Raw genomic sequence first — 17,335 nt, 5'->3', positions numbered from 1 at the left:
CTGTATAATCACATCCACGTCACTTTGCCAACAAGGGCATATATGTCAATTTACACACTCGGGGAGAAATTACATAGAAAATTAGGGTCAGGTCGTCACATAAGGCCCTTAGGTTTTCCTAGGGCGTTGTGATCATTGACGTAGCTAGAAATTATTCGTGGATGGACTAAGCTAAAATTATTACTACAAAATCAATCTGCAATCTTGATTAAAAACCATATGACATAGATCCAAGCTACTACAATTATCAAGTAAAGAAACATAACTTGCACCACAATTGAAAGATTTTAAAATCTAAAATCAAAATGATAAAAAATATAAATATCCCTAGACTTGCAATGAATTTTGCAATAAAATGGTACTTTGATAAGCTCATATTTATACATATTTTACATCAAATTCACTTGTCTTTTGTTAGTTAGTTCCTTTTATTTCCAAGCTATTCGCTTTGTTTTTTTGTTTTGCAGGATTTTTCAAGCAAAGAAGAGAAAATGAGCACAAGTGGGGTTAAAATAGGGTCATTTTGTGACAACCCGTTCCGAATTTTACGTTTTTATTTTATTTTAAAAGCGTGAATTTACTAAATTGCCCTAGAGGCAAGGATTTTGACTTCCGTTGACCATCGACTTGAGAGGTGTGGGACTTATTCTTTAAGCATATCCTCGTAGTACTCTTTGGTACGAACGTATAGGCGAAAACCGTTTGCGCGTCCGGATTATAACGGTATAGTTACGGACGTTCGAAATTGGTTATTCAAGGTTTAGTGTGTATTTAAATTAAACCCCCACTTTGTGGGGGAAGCCCAAAATCAGTAACGGAGGGAGGAAAGAAAGAAGAAAAGAAAAAAAAAAAAAAAAAAAAAAAAAAGGGAAGAGAGCTTCCCGTGCACCCATACCCGCGCCACCACGAGACCATCTTCCAAGGCCGATTCCGGCCAACTCTGGTGGAGTTTTTCGATGCCACCACCACCATCTTGAAGCTCTCATTCCCCTCTACAAAACCCACCCAAGAACCACCTTGATTGACCATGGTATGAGGTGGTTTGAGGCCACGAAAGTTGACGAAAATCAATGGTGCTCCGGCCACCCTTTTCGATTTTCCGGCAAATCGGCAAAGCAATGGCCGATGCCACCACTTGGGCTTTGTAGCCCATCATCCCAGGAGCAAAACCCAACCAACCTTGACCCCGTTGGACCACCGTAGACGACGAATCGACGTCGGGAAGTTTTAGGCATCCGCCGGCTTCGTGGGCAAAATTGACCATCTTCCGTCCACTTTTGGACTTCGTGGCAGGTATGAAAGTTGCTCCACTCACTGAGATCTTCATTTCTGTGAAGTTTGAGAATTTTTGGAAATAGTTGGATTTTTCGGCGAGTCGGGGCGGCCGACCGCCACCCGCGGCGGCGCGTGCGGCGGCGCGTGGCCAGTGGGCCGCCAATGCTATTTTTAGGCTATTTCAAATGTCTTGAATTCAGTTTTGTCATTTGAATGACGTAGGTTGATAGTTGGAACCTAAATTCGTTACGATACGTTACTTGATAAAAATGTGAATCGATGATCCGACCGTTGGATCATCACCAAAATGGGATATATTATAATGCGTAATATTTAAAGATTATAGGAATTTACAGATCGGGAATCCGACTTACGGATCTTCCTGAATTGGATTTGTAAGTTAGTAAAATAAATGTTCATGGCCACTTGTTTTAGGCAATTGGCGGAGATCTGACCGTTGGATCGTAATGAAATTTTAGTATGTTATTCTTGAAACATATTGTGGATCGTTGGGAGTTGCGGATTGGAAATCTGATATGCGGATCTTCCGGGTCAAGTTATACAGGGTTGTAAACCCTACCATCGATCTTTGATCGACGGTTGACTTGTGGTCAATGGGTATCAAACTATTTTAGAATGTCGTTGAGGTTGTGTTTTATGTGAATTACGTACTCTTCGAATAAGAGTTCTGAGATGTGATTTGATAATTGGTCACAGGGACCAATCATTCAGGACGCCTCGATGTGTGCGCTAGAGAATCATAGCGTGGACTCCAAGTAAGTGGATCTTTTCCTTTTTATCGTACATATTATTGAGACTTCTATCGACACTTTTAAATTGATTAGGTATATTACTTTCATATTTAATTATTGTGAATGCTTGAAGTACGATATGAACTACGAATGGCTTGATCCCTATTTAGGGTACGTAGGCAGTCTAACGAGACGTTAGATGCAGCCATAAAATATTTGAGACCAAAGCCTTGCTTGGGAAATTGAGTAAGGCGAAGGAAATTGGTAAAGGCAAGTTTTAGTTTTATGAATTAGTTAGCTAAATTAGTGTTAATTGGGTCGTCATGGATAATTATCCCTGAAAATAAGTAGTTTGGGAGTAATGCGTTATTGATTGTACACTTCTCACTGTATTGTTTATAATTGAACATGCTACGACATGGTTGAGTATTAGATTGCATCATAGTATATCAATATGTATATTACTTGCATATAATTATTGGGAATGCTTTCAAGTGCAAAGGTGAACTCAGGACACCCAGGTAAGTTCAGGTGAGTTTATGGTACTAGTTGAATCGATTGCGTTATAGCATGACTACAGTTATGTGTTAGGCAACTTCGATACTGTCGTACTGGTTGCCATGTGTTGCACATGTTATATTGAGATGCATTGAGAGCTCATAAACCTGCACCCCGGTGTTAGTGCTCCCGCCCGTGGCCAGGGCACAGTCCTTCACGTGATGTTCACCTCCCGCACCTTATGCTAACCTTGGATTCAAGGTAGGTGCACAGTCCTGTCGTACAGACCACTTTAGGTGGTTCCGACTCGTAGGTGACCCGCGATTATTCGCCCAGTCTTCACGTGATCGTAGCACTTGAGCTTATTTATTTACACCCAGTCCTGTCGTACAGACCACTTTAGGTGGTTCCGACTCGTGTGCAGGTATACTTATTGAGCTATATGCTAGCCAGGATTGATGAGATATGGATAAGTCGTACAGGTCACTATAGGTGACTCCGACTTATATGCTAGCCAGGATTGATGAGATATGGATAAGTCGTACAGGTCACTAGAGGTGACTCCGACTTATATGCTAGCCAGGATTGATGAGATATGGACAAGTCGTACAGGTCACTATAGGTGACTCCGACTTATGACTCCGACTTATATGCTAGCCAGGATTGATGAGATATGGATAAGTCGTACAGGTCACTAGAGGTGACTCCGACTTATATGCTAGCCAGGATTGATGAGATATGGATAAGTCGTACAGGTCAATAGAGGTGACTCCAACTTATATGCTAGCCATGATTGATGATATACGGATAAGTTGTACATGTCATTTTAGATGACTCTGACTGATATATCACTTTGTATTGATTTAGTTCATTTGGCCTACTTATTAATGTATGGTGGAGTTAATGGCAAACCGTGGTTTTGGTCATTTCTGAGTATGGTTTGGATATATGTATATATGTTGTACTGTCTTATGGAAAACGATACGGGTTTTACATTAGGGCATTACTTTTAGAGAGGTAATAACTTTGGGAAGCTTGGTTTTATTGCTTACTCACACCTTCTGTTTGGTGCCCTCCAGGTTTTAGCTGCTGAGTTTGTATCGACAACAATCTGTGGTGAATCTTAGTATTAATGGATATTTTTGAGGGTATGATTCTTACCCATACTACTGTACCTTACTTATGCTCTGACATCGCGTGTGAAATGGGTTCGCTCCCACTCGTAGCGCACTCTGGTACTTAGACACTTTTAGATTCAAATTTATTCACTTTTTATACACTATCACATTTTATGGCTTCGTCACCTTCCAGGTGTCGGCCAGCACAGCTCGATTCAGGGTCCAAGTGGACTTTCTGGGTCGGGGTGTGTCACATTTGGTTCCGGTCCCTTATCAACCTAATTGTTAGATTGAAACTTTCTTTGTTTAAATATTTTGATCGAGGTCTTGAACACCATTTAAGATATTTAACTCATGCATTTATGCATCTAATGTCCCACAAATTATGAAATTTAACCAAATTCAAATAATATTTCTAAAATATAATAAATACTTAAAAATCAATAATAGAGTAATATTGTTCTTCACAAAATTATAGCAAAAAAAAATAATGTACCCACATAATTATTAACATATTTTAAAAAATAACTATTGATATATTTTAAAACGTAAAATAAATACATATAATTAGCATGAGTACATTTAGCAAAATTGAAAATGAGTATAAATAAATTAAAAAAAAATATGGGTACAAATACAAATAAAAGTCTAAAATATATGGGCACAAAAAGAAATTAATATATAGGTACAAATTAAAGCTGAAAATAAAATTGGTACAAATTAAAAAAAGGGTTGCAAAGATACAAACTAAAAATAAAAATATATGATAAAAAAATTTAGCCATAAATATAAATATATTAAATGTAACGTTTCTAACACTAAATGAATGTATTTAGAAATAATTTTTTTTATTATTGAAATAATTAATAGCGTCTATTAAAACCTAAGGACCTTAATCAAAAATTGAAAAGGAATAAAGTTTTAATCAATGGAGTAGCGAAAAGAGGGATCAGAACCTAATTTCTCCTTTTAAATAATAAATTCATCAAAACTGGTTGTGCAGATCAGCTGACTTTGGCAGCGAGTTACGAACAACTCAAAATGAATAAGAAGTTAGGGGTTGTTTTGAAGCCCCAAATATGATTGCAAGTTTTTTATGACATATTGTTTGAATTTCTTTTATGAAGGATGAAAATTGATTCACTAGCTATGTCGGTGATGAATTCTTTATGTGTATTCTATGGATGCATACTTAGTAAGCATAACTAAGATTCTAATGTTATGAATATGTCGAATGAGGACTTACATATCTTCTAGAGTTGTACTTGTTAATTGCGATTAACATGTGAATCAGTTTTTAGGATAAGTAAGACAATATCAGTACTTACGATGCCTTATGATGACTCAAACTCTTTTTGTTCTTAATGATTTCTACTTGTTAAATTTATGAACACGCCATTCTAGATTGCATGCTAGGAACTAAGTTAAGTTGAAAACATCATTCTTTTAACATACTACGTAAGATACAGTAATAAGTTGAGTTCTAACAGTGAGCCAACTTGAACATCTTCATCCAGAAATAAAATGAATTTTAATGAAACATAATTAACATGTTTGCATGATTATTTGGTGGTGGATAGCAAATTCCCCTAACTCGTTTTTGTTTTTTTCTTTTTCTTTTTTGAACTAAAATCAATTTTCGTTATTTTCTTTTTGTTTCTATCCTGTTTTTGTTGGATTTAAATAAAATACAAAATCAACTCCAAAAATCCCAAAAGTTTGTATGAGCGTGCCTCTATGTGTCTAGTGTTTGCATATAAAATTTTGTTGAATTTAGATAACTGTAAGTTAGTCTAATAATTAGTTTTTGGTGGCTGGTCAGTAGGAACAGCAACCAAGTTTTTGTGATATTTTAAGTAGTTAGGTTTCAATCTTCTGCCAGAAAGACCCTTATTTTCATATACTACAATTGATAAATCTTAGTGTTAATAAGGAAAATTGACAGGACATTTGTGTGCTACTTTGTGGTGCTTTTAATCCTATCATACTTCAATTATGCTTAACTATGAAAAAGTTGGGCCTCAAACTGCGAAGACTTAAACTTCTAAAAAAAAATGGCAAACTGTAAAATTTATGACCATACTAGAGTAGAAGATCCTAACTTCAAATTCATGTGACCATAATGTCACAATTTTATGTAGTCTCTCGTGTTGATCCACGTCCCAAATGACTTGTGAATTTTTTTTTTTGTTACAATGACTTGAGCTTTTGTTTTCAGTTTCAATGCTTTTGTTTTCTCTCTTTCCGGTTATAATGAATTATGCTATAGAGAACAATGGTAAACAATATCTATCAATTTTAATCAACCTACATAGGCTATTAATGATACTAGTAAACAACATAAAACCAATTGCATTAAGCATGATAGACACTGGTAGTGAATGAGTTTCTTGTCTCAAAGCAAAGAAATTGAACAAAGGATCAAAGACAAGTTACCTTCAGTTTGGGACACCTAGACAGTGAAACTTTCATAAAGATGGTAGCAATTATCATCCCTTCTTGCAGCTCCATGTTGTCTTCCTAATGTTGCATCTACTGCCCCAAACATGACCATAGGTGTGGATGCAAATTTTCGCCATCTTCTTCTTTGACGAAAACAAACCTTGCAAAATAATAACACCTAAGATTAAGGCCAAAAACCTCACGCGCCCACAATGAATGGGGGTGCTTTGGCTGAAGAATCTCCTATGCCAAAGTTAGAATTCTAAAGGAATATGTTTAGGAGTTTTGGATAGCAAATGACTTAACTTTTTAGTGGGATAATAGGGCTATTTATAGGGGAGTGGCCGGCCCTATTGGGAGAATAGTGGTCGGCCATATATGGTGTAATTGGAGAATAATTGCAAGATGTTATGTGAAATAATATCTTGCAATTAACATGGTAATTAATCCCAAATTAAATAGGATTTTGGGAGTTACCTTTTAAATAAGGATTTGATGAGGAGTGATGAGAGGGATTTGAATAAATATCATTTTGATCATCTTTGACTCTTCCTTGATCGAGTCGTTATTGTCCGTTACATGCGCGTAGGAAGCCCAATGTGCCTCAATGGTAACTTTATCCTTTTTACCCAAACTTCCACATGTCACCTCCATAATTTTCTTGATTATTTTTTGCTCCACAAATGCCCCCACACGTGCTGGGTTGCTTGCAGGAAAGGGCAATAGGTTTAAAGATCTTCAACTTTGATGCAGATTCCCACTTGGACTTGGAATTAGATTCTTCTAGGAAAGGGAAATAAATCGCCTCCAAAACCTATTTAAGTCTACCTTAAGTAGGGGATTAAATCAACTTTGGAGGACAATTATTTATCCCTACAAGAAAGAGAGAAAACTAAAGGATATTTGTTCCTTTTCCCCTAGCATTCTTCTTCACTTGCCCGTGCAAAGAACCGTTTTCCGTTGATTTCTTTGTCTTCTCCACACCATACCAAGGTAAGAAAAACTTAATTTTCGTTGTTCTTTTGGGACCGCAGGGTAGTTGTTGGGGTAATGCGGCACATTGGCTGGCATAGGCCAAGCGTCAGCTTAGCATGGGCCAAGAAGGTAGTGTGGCAAAGGCCACGACTTAGGTTACTTAGCTTGGCTAGACCCAAAGGCTAACTCAGTATGGGCCGAGGAAGTGGCGTAGCATGGGCCACGGTTTGGGCTGCCACATCTGTACTGCTTACCAAGAAGGAAGAAACTGCTTGAGTTTGATTTCTTAGCTACCATAGATGGAGCAATCGAGGATGAAGCTCCAAGATCAAAGTTGCTAAAGATGAAGTGTCGGATGAGTAAACTGTTGAGTGCGAAGTGGCTGTTGCCCATGATCATTTACTGCTTAGCTGGTTTTTAAGTATTCGATCTTTTGAGCTATGTGGCTTGCAACATAACATAATAAAGATTTGTAGAATATGATGATCGTTAACTAGTCACATCAAAATGAGTAGTTGTGCAAAAATTCATTGGCAGTTTGCCCATTCCGTTAAAGAGTAGACCCAGATAGATGTCGAAGAACTAGTTTATCCTCTCATACTAGAGAGCTTACCTGGATGGGTGTCAGAAAATTAGTTTGCCCTCTCATACTGGAAAACGGACCTAAATGGATGTCGGGGAATTAGTTTACCCTTTTGCGCTAGAAAGCAATTGGTTTATCCTCTCACACTTGTAAGCAGACCCATATAGGTGTCGAGGAATTAGTTTACCTCTTGCACTGGAGAGCAATTGGTTTATCCTCTCGCATCGAAGAGCAATTAGTTTATCCTCTTGTACTAGAAAGCAGACCCAGGTGGGTGTCGGGGAATTAGTTTACCTTATCATACAACAAAGCATGGAAGTCGTTGTTATGAGTGCATATGAGGAAAACTGGACTACTAGACAACTAAAATAATCATTAGCCTGTGAGGTCTTGTTCTGCGATCTACTCGAGACTTTGAACTACTAGTAGGAAGTGCAATGAGCTGCTCCTGGACTTTCTTTAAGTATTGCACAATCGTTAGATGTTTCGTCGTGTGCTTTTTTGAGGCTTAGTTGGTGATCAGCTGAAAATTTGAATGAATTGCAAGATTCTTCACTGTTAAGTCTTTTGTTAGCAAGGGCTGCTAATAAAGCCTTGTCTTATGCTTCGTCATTGGATGCTTTGAAGTTTGGAGTGTCATGGGCTTGGTCGGCGTGATTAGGAGCCACAGGGCAAGATCAGCATGGTTGGGAGCCATGGTGCAAGATTAGCAAGGTTGGGAGCCATAGTGATAGAACAAGGGCTACCGAGAGCCATGAAGCAAGTAGGCACGACTGTGAACATGAAGCTGGGGCCGACTTAGGCCAGGTTATGCGCAGCAAGAGGAATTGGACCACTAGGTTCACAGTGCTTGGCTATTGGTGATGTGTTGCTCTAGTATTGAATCGTCTAGAGCATTGAGAATAAGATCTACTTGGATTCTTGGTAATTGGGCTGATGTGTCATTTTGGTACTCATTTGCCTCTGACGCGCCATTAGGCTAAGCTACTGCATTTATCGGATCAGAAGTAATCTTTGTATCCGATAGTCTATGTAGGATAATTTCATCTGCTCAATCTTGTCAATGAAAGGTGACCCGCTTATTGATCATGTCTTGTCGAAGTGCCTCGTTAGTAGCTTTATTGCGTTGGAAATCATGCAATCGTTCGGTCAAGAGCCTCTCAACTTCTTTCTGAATTTGCCTCTGCTAGGGCAGCGTAGCTTCTGGCTGCCCATGGTTATGACTTGTTGGTTTAAGTTGCTCATCCTTATGATCGATTCGTCTATGTCGCGGCTACAGTGCATTTGGTACATTCTTAGTAGGCAAGCAAGTTACTCATAAGCTGCCGATTAAACTTGAGCCGGATTGAGTGACTACTTATCTCCATCTATTATGCTACATACTCCAATGTAAGGTGGAGAATGCTCATTGCGGGCCTAGCCGTGAATGAAAACTTCATTTGGAAGGTTGTCCATGTTGATTATTGGAGTATGGTCCCAACCGTGAATGTATGCTCGTCCGTAGGCCTAACCGGGAGTGTATGCTCCTCCGTGTGCTAAGACGAGAGTATACGTTTTCTTGGGGCCTTAGATAAAAATGTACACTACCAGAATGCTTGGTTCATGGCTGGTCGAGAGGCTGCTTGCTGGGACGCTGCTGGAGAGGTTCACCATCTGCTTTTATCTTGCTTCGGGACACCTCGTTTGGGGCATGCTGCATCTTGGTGCACTACAAGAGTTGATTCACCAAGGCCATCTGTTGCGCGAGGGTGCTTATCAACTCTATGACTTGTCGAGACAATTGGTGTTCTCAATTTGGGATGAAAAAGCTTAGACGATATGCGTCTCCTTGAGTGATGGTAATGTAATGGACTCCAGGTGCGTGATTTGAGTTGAGATATGTCAAATCTGCAGAAAATTAAGGTGAAAATACCTCCAGTTCAATAGTCGATCCAGAAATATAAAGATAGGACAGTTGAACTAGCCTTGGACCGATTGGGATCACTAGGTGGATCGTAAGAGCAGGTTAGGCCACGAAAGTAAGCCGAGCCATTAGCGGGGTGCGTGGGCACAGTGCGGTCTGGCCTGCTTGGCATTAGGCTGAGGGTGCATTAGGCTTGCACTGGCCTTGGGCTGCAACTGTTGGGCTACCCTATTTGTCATAGTTGCAGCTGCTTACGTTGTGTTTTAGGCCTCAGCTGCTATGGCAACGCCGTGGGCTTGCTAGATCTGGGCTGCCTAGCGTTGCGTTGGCTGCCTTGTGGCATGGGCCTGGGCTCGTTGTTGCAAAGTGGCAGCTGTTGTTGCTTCGTGGCCTTGCTGCCATGAAGTTATCCCACTCCCCACTACCACGGTGGTTATGTGGCTGTCGTGGTGGTGGTACTTCGTGGTGGCAAAGTAGCTCCTTTTGCCACCGTGTTAAGCCTCATGGATCGTCGTGGTGGGGCTACATCGCAATCTCCATCATTTGATCCGAATTTTTGAAAGTAGGAAATTTCCGTTTGTCGTGGTTTCCAAATTTCTCGCCATTGTATTTTTCTCCTGCGTCTTTCAAAGAATTTAAAAATTCTAGGAATAAGAACATATGAAAATTTACAAATGAACGAGAAATGAGAAACTTTGAATGTGAGAGTCTTCTTCAAGCATGTGAATCAAGCTCTTAATGAAAGCACCAATTTGTGGATGTAAATTTCTGCCATCTTCTTCTCTGCCGAAAATGCACCTGCAAAATAATAACACCTAAGATTAAGGCCAAAAGCCTCACACGCCCACGATGAATTGGGGGTAGGGGGAGGGCTTTGGCCGAAGAATCTCTGATGCCAAAGTTAGAATTCTGAAAATAATGTGCTTAGGAGTTTGTCGGTAGCAAATGACTTAGCTTTTTAGTGGGATAATAGGGCTATTTATAGGGGAGTGGCCGGCCCTATTTGGAAAATAGTGGCCGGCCATATATGGTGTAATTGGAGAATAATTGCAAGATGTTATTTTCAAATAATATTTTGCAATTAACATGGTAATTAATCCTAAATTAAATAGAATTTTGGGAGTTACCTTTTGAATAAGGATTTGACGAGGAGTGATAAGAGGGATTTGAATAAATATAATTTTGATCACCTTTGACTCTTTCTTAATCGAGTTGTTATTGTCCATTGCATGCATGTGGGAATTCTGATGTGTCTCAAGAGTAATTTTGTCATTTTTACTCAAAAATTCACATGACACCTCCATAATTTTTTTGATTATTTTTTGCTCCAGAGTAAGATCACCAACAATGCCCATTCAATGTAGCACATTCGACTTCCTCTGGAGCAAAAAGTATTCAAACAGATGAATTTTGGAGTGATTCCAATTGAAGGATGTTTGTGTGCCTTTCAAGATGATTGTGTCAAAATTCCAGATTTTTCTACCAAGTCGTTTGATCGTGACGATGAAATAAAGGCACAGCGCATAGCTTTCCTAGATTGACGTTTCTGGATGTTTTGGGTAATTTAGAGATCAAGATGGTGTATTTTGAGGAAGATTCCTTCTGAGAATTTGTAGGGGACGTCTTCAGTTTTCAAAATAGACCTTTTGGGACCAAATCAGAGTTGATTTGTTCAGTCAAAAGTGTGATTTTCTGAGAACTCCTAATTCTAGGTCAAATAGGAAACCTTTTATTTTCTGTTTTATCATTTAATTATGTTTCCTAGTTTTCTTGTAAGACCTTTTACTAGGAGGATTTTAATTAGAGTAGTATAAATAAGGCTTGTTAGCCATTAGGGTTCTTTACACAACATTGGGGGAGAACGCACGCATCAGTACTTTGCTAGGTTTTGAAGATTCAAATTTATATTCAAGGTGTTTTATATCCATGATTTTAATAATATTTTGTTTTATAGTTGTTAGTAGCTAATTTTCGTTTGTTAGGGCGATGCCTTGAGCCTTAGCATGAATATGTAGTTTTTATTTAATTGCTTATGATATTATGCATGCATGCTTTGAATTATTAATCACTGTGCTTTAAACTGTCTCTATATTTTAATGCTTAGCTACCATTATGATGTTTAGATAAATAATAGGATGCAATTCGGTGGGAATACCCCCGGGGAATTGAGTATTGCTTCTTGTGGTTGATAGTTGTAATTTCACCTAGGATGAATACCACATCTTAGGGGTTGCATGGTTTTTCAAAGGGTTTTCACAAAGCGTAATGAGTCATGCATGTTTATATTTGATCTAAATACCACGGACAGATTGCATGTTTGATATACATTCTAGCTTGAATACCACGAGTAGAATACGCATTAGGAAAACCTAACCTTCAAAGTTGCATGAGTAATTCATAAGTAATTAATTAATAAATCTACATAGGATTGTTATGGGGACGGTGGAACCCTAGGCTTTTACAATTTGGTTTTCAAAACTATTTTCTTTTGTTTTTTGCTAATTTCTTTAATCATTTTAATTAAATTCGTTTTTATTATTTTTAAATTCAAAATCAACATTTTCCAATCTTTGTTTTCAAATAATTAGCTAAGAATTAGTTTACATAAATCATTCATTCAATCCCTGCAGAAACGACCTTGCTTGAGCCGTTTATACTACAACTACCTTGTTCTCTTACAAGTATTTTGTGTATTGTTATCCCTACTTTTGCAGGTGGTAAAAATACATATAAACTATGTTTAGACTAACACTAATCATAGCGAGTTCATGTTTCAATAATATGCACATCATAAGGTTGCAGAAGGAAGAAGAAGACCCAGCGAGTTGAGGTTCAATAAACACTTAAAAGTTTCCAGCAAAATACTCGCATGATTCAATGGTCTGCTTTGCAAACGATTCCATAAACTCCCTTGTATCGAGTGGTGTATATCTATAACCATATCAACCAAAGATAACAACTGAGTGTAGGAAGACTCGAAAAATCAAAACAATCAAAATTTAAAAGCATTTGAGATATAAGCAGTCTTTAACCAAGCAATTGAATCTCAGTTCCCGTTAGAAACAACTAGTCCACTACTCGCAGCTAGTTAATCGTTATGAACAAGCAACCAGAAAATGGTAGTAAAGAAATACTCGAGACCAACTGCAAGTTCTTGAGCCACTTTTTGGTTGATTTCAGTTGAATCCCCATCAATGTAAATTGATGCTTCTTTCAAAAGTTGCATGTATCCCACTGAGAGAGACTCCCAAGACAACATAATATCAGGCCATTTCAATTCAGGATCGTGTTTCTTTTCAGTTTACGACTAACAGATCATCATCGATGTACCTGAGAAAGACAAGAATTGTCCACCTAAACATGTGACATACAGACTGCACAGTTTTTATACAATTTCACATTGCATATATTTCACAAACCATATTGTTTAAGAAGGCTTTATTTTATCAAACAGATGATTATTTTCCACAAGTATGATAAGAGACCCATAATGCCCTACTTTTATTGTCAATGAGGTGCCATCTGCATCCACAAATATATCTCTCGAGCTTTCGAAATTTTGACCTTTGAGTTGTAATCTTAATTCGACCTCAGAAGAAGCATCAACAAACTGCATTGTACTTTTCGCAATTCGAAACAAGATCCAACCGATGGAGGAGAAGCAATGGATAGGAGTGAGTACCTCGTACACTACAAGAAAACATGGATTATGTGACACTAGACATTCATCACATAAATATGAAAATGCGTCACATTTGACTTATACAACTCACCTATAGTTTATGCGTCACATTTGACTATATGTGACGCATTTTCAGCATCACTAGTTGCGTCACCTATACAACTCACCTATAGTTTATGTGATGAATTTCAAAATTGTCACTTTTTTTTTTCTGCAAATGTGACACCACATACGTTACCTAATAACTATATGTCTGATGAATTAGACGTCACAAAACACAAAGGTCAATGACCTATAAATTCATCACATATTAGATGTATAAGTGATGAATTTATCGTCACCCAATATGATCCCATATGCAATGGTTGAGGATAAGTGACATTAATACCATCACCTATCCTTCGATATGTGGCACAGCTTATGTCACATGTCAAAACCAAATGCTTCTTAGGAACAATATATGGCAAACTAATTACCACATTCCTCATTTCGTACTCTAAAAGTACAATTAATTACAAATATAAGGAATACTTCATTAATCAACAATTTAAGTACATTCCAGCACATACACCAAATGTATGTCCCAAAAGCTAACATAAATATCCCTGGTCTACCAGGTGCATGTTTGAAACTAACAACAAAAGACATAATATAAATCAATCATACGTTCACATTATGGTCTTCCAATTCAACATAAGCATTGTCGTCTTTTGAAAAATCATCATCGGTACCTCTAAAGTTGCTACTAGTCTGGCCGTGACTTGTAGTCACAAAAACCTTCAATTGTGATGCTAGAACTTCATTCTCCTTTGCTAAATCGAATCGCGCTCTCAACTCTTCATTCTCCTTTTGCAATTAGAGAAAACCAATTGACAGAAGCTTGATCTAATCTCTTAACTCCCCATCTTCTTTTTCTTCATCGTATCCTTATATGATAAAATAGAAACACATGAGTACACCACACCAAAACAACCATCTTCAATAAAAAGAAGTTGCATCATTCATAATTCAGTGCCTCCAGCATTGTCAATTAACAAAGTTGCAATGAAACATGCAGTCATTATTGTGTTTTTGTCCTGACAATAGCAGGCGCATTGGTGCATTGAGAAAGAAATACCTAGCTCTAAACTTATAAATGTTATACTAGATAAGCAAATAATTTATTTCAGTTTCTCACAACTAATTAAGTTTATTACCACTCCATAATTCAATTTTTGGGAGATTAATGAGTCTAAAAGAAAAAGGTGAAAAGAAAACTACTAGTCACTTTCAATCCCTTTCACCTTCAACCAATGCCATCTAAGTTATCTGATAAATAAAAGTGTTGTAATTTGGAGAGAACATGTGTGGCTAATTTTCCTTTTTCTACGGGAGGCGGTCCAACGAACACGGTGAGCTTTTGAACATTTTAGTATTCATGATCCATTTTTGAAGAGTAACCTTTTTCTAAATGAATCCTTAATCAGCTCATAAACTAGAATTAGAATGGAGTCTCCCCCTTAAATCAAATAAAATCACTCATTCTTCAAATCTAGTTCCCCAAAAGATATATTCAAAAGAATTGTACTTGATGGGTGGCTTAGCTAGTCGTTTACTGGCAGTGTAGAAAACCTGGAGAGTTGGTTTAGCTAGTCGTTTAATTAAGAAATTAAACTAGTTTATCCGGCGTCTTCTTGCTTATTCTAAGTTCTATTAGAACTTAATTAGAATGATTAAGAATAATCAAGAATATGTTTAATAATTCGTCTTACTTTACAATGATTAAGAGTAATTAACAATGCCAATCTACTATTGTATGGCACAAGTACAGAACAAAATGCCATAAAATAAAAAAAATCTTACAAGAAGTAGATTACACTTGAGCCAACAAATTTTTCAAAAGTAGACATATTAGTTATAAAAGAACTTATTTTCATGAGCAGCAATGGAGTTCTTCAGACTTGTAGTCGTATGATAACTCATCAAAAGTGGTCTCTAACTTAAATAAAAAAGAATTGTATAGAATACATACCAAAAAGGCTTATCTGTATACCAAAATAAGGCGATTCCAACTAAGAATTCAGGTTTATGTTAAGAAAGGAATCTTAGATTGATTTGTCAAATATTGTAGATTGATATTTACTTACCTATTAGGTTATCAGTTAGCATTATTTGTAGGAAATAGAATAGGAAACAAGTCATGTTAGCCTTTATATAAAGCTGTAAATCCCGTTGATGTTAATATACAGAAATTCATTCCTATATTTTATGCTTCTTATGATGGTACCAGAGTGAACGATATCTGGGAAACTAAAAGGCAAAACAACAAACATAAACCCTACCAGTCATCGCTATGGGCGATACATCAGAAAAGCCAACCGTGTCAGGCATGGCTTCGCATCAAAAGTGGGAACACCCCAATCACCCACTTTTCCTCCATCATTCAGACCAACCTGGTGCAATACTTGTGCCGCAGTCTCTCGTGGAGGATAACTATGGCACATGGGTTCAATCCATGACCATGGCTTTGATAGTAAAGAACAAATTAGGGTTTGTTGATGGAACGGTCAAGAAACCTCATGAAGAACAACTCGAAGAATTACAACAATGGAATCGATGCAACAACTTGGTAAAAACGTGGTTGCTCGGTTCCATGTCCAAAGAAATTTCCGGGAGCGTCATACACTGCAAGGATGCACGGCATATGTGGCTTGACCTGCAAGAAAGGTTTTCCCATGTGAATATTGTCCAACTGTTTCACATCGAAAACGAGATTCACGACTGCGTACAAGGTACTATGACCGTGAGCACATACTTCACCAAACTAAAAAGCCTTTGGGACGAACGAGATGCGTTGTGTTCTATCCCAACATGTGGCTGTGACACAAAGAAGGAGATCACCTCCTACATTGAAACCCAGAAGACGATGAAGTTTCTCATGGGTTTGACCGAGTCTTATTCTACTGTTCGCAGCAACACTCTCCTTCTCGAGCCTTTGCCCACTGTTAACAAGGCTTACTTACTTGTTCTTCGTCATGAAAGGCAAGTCGAAGTTTCAAGTGGACGAAGTACTGCCCAACCAGAAGCTGTTGTATTCGCTGTCAAAGGTGGAAGCCGAGAACCTAAACCTGAGGATGGTGGTTTGCGATGTGACAAGTGCAATAAGACGAATCACACCACAAAGAACTGCCGGGCACACATCAAATGTACTTTCTGTGGTTGGAAGGCCATTCGTACGAGTATTGCCGCAAAAGAAAAGCAGTCCTAGATAGCGAACCAAGCCGTTCTGCCAAAGGAAATCACGTTACCGTGACCAACAAGGAAATCTCCAACTTCCCGTTCTCTCCAGAAGATTGCAAGCAGATCCTTAAAATGTTGCATCAAAACAAATCTTCTTTTGCTAATCATGTTGGTAATTCTTCTAGCCACGATGATCTCTCAGGTAAGGCCTTTTCATTCATGCATCATGGCAAGCGCAATGTTTGGATCTTGGATAGTGGTGCCACAGATCACATAGTTTGCAACCCCGAGTCCCTTACATCCTCTAGGCCTGTTCAAAATCACACTGTTGCATTACCCAATGGATCCCTTGCCACGGTCACTCATGTTGGCCAAGTCATTTTTTCTCCTAATTTTATTCTTGACAATGTTCTTTGTGTCTCAATCTTTACGTTAAATTTAATATCCATTAGTCAATTGGCTTATGATTCATTTGCTATTACCCTTTTCTTAAACCATTTTTGTGTCATCCAGGACCTACGATCGGGGAAGATGATAGGGACGGGAATTGAACAGGATGGACTCTACTACCTTGACTCACCGAAGAAAGGAATATGCAATACCATCCAAACCATCTCTCCCAACCTTTGGCACCAACGCCTCGGCCATCCATCACCTAAAGTTACTCTATTGTTTCCCTTTGTCTCCAATAAAACATGTGATCTCACTCAATGTTTAATTTGCCCTTTGGCTAAACAAACAAGGTTACCTTTCCCTTTAAGTTCCATGTCTACTACTTCTTGTTTTGAATTAATTCATGTTGACATTTGGGGTGGTTATCAAGTACCTTCTCTTTCTGGTGCAAAGTACTTTCTTACCATTGTTGATGATCATACTAGGTGCACATGG

General features: G+C 38.1%; 1 long non-coding RNA gene and 1 pseudogene across 1 annotated transcript; both read left to right on the top strand.

The window, feature by feature from the left end:
* The first annotated feature begins 604 nt into the window (after nucleotides 1–604).
* Nucleotides 605–3,804, top strand: LOC148690241 (uncharacterized). Its single transcript, XR_015957623.1, has 3 exons — nucleotides 605–1,293; nucleotides 1,993–2,051; nucleotides 3,605–3,804. It is a non-coding gene; the product is annotated as an uncharacterized LOC148690241 (long non-coding RNA).
* Nucleotides 3,805–15,709: 11,905 nt separating this feature from the next.
* LOC148690240 (uncharacterized) lies at nucleotides 15,710–16,998 on the top strand (annotated as a pseudogene).
* The last annotated feature ends 337 nt before the right edge of the window (nucleotides 16,999–17,335 follow it).

The sequence above is a fragment of the Pyrus communis genome, chromosome 16 (genome assembly GCF_041283825.1).
Source record: "Pyrus communis isolate YQ-2024b chromosome 16, ASM4128382v1, whole genome shotgun sequence".
NCBI lineage: Eukaryota > Viridiplantae > Streptophyta > Magnoliopsida > Rosales > Rosaceae > Pyrus > Pyrus communis.
This window is presented reverse-complemented; position numbering and strand designations above follow the sequence as displayed.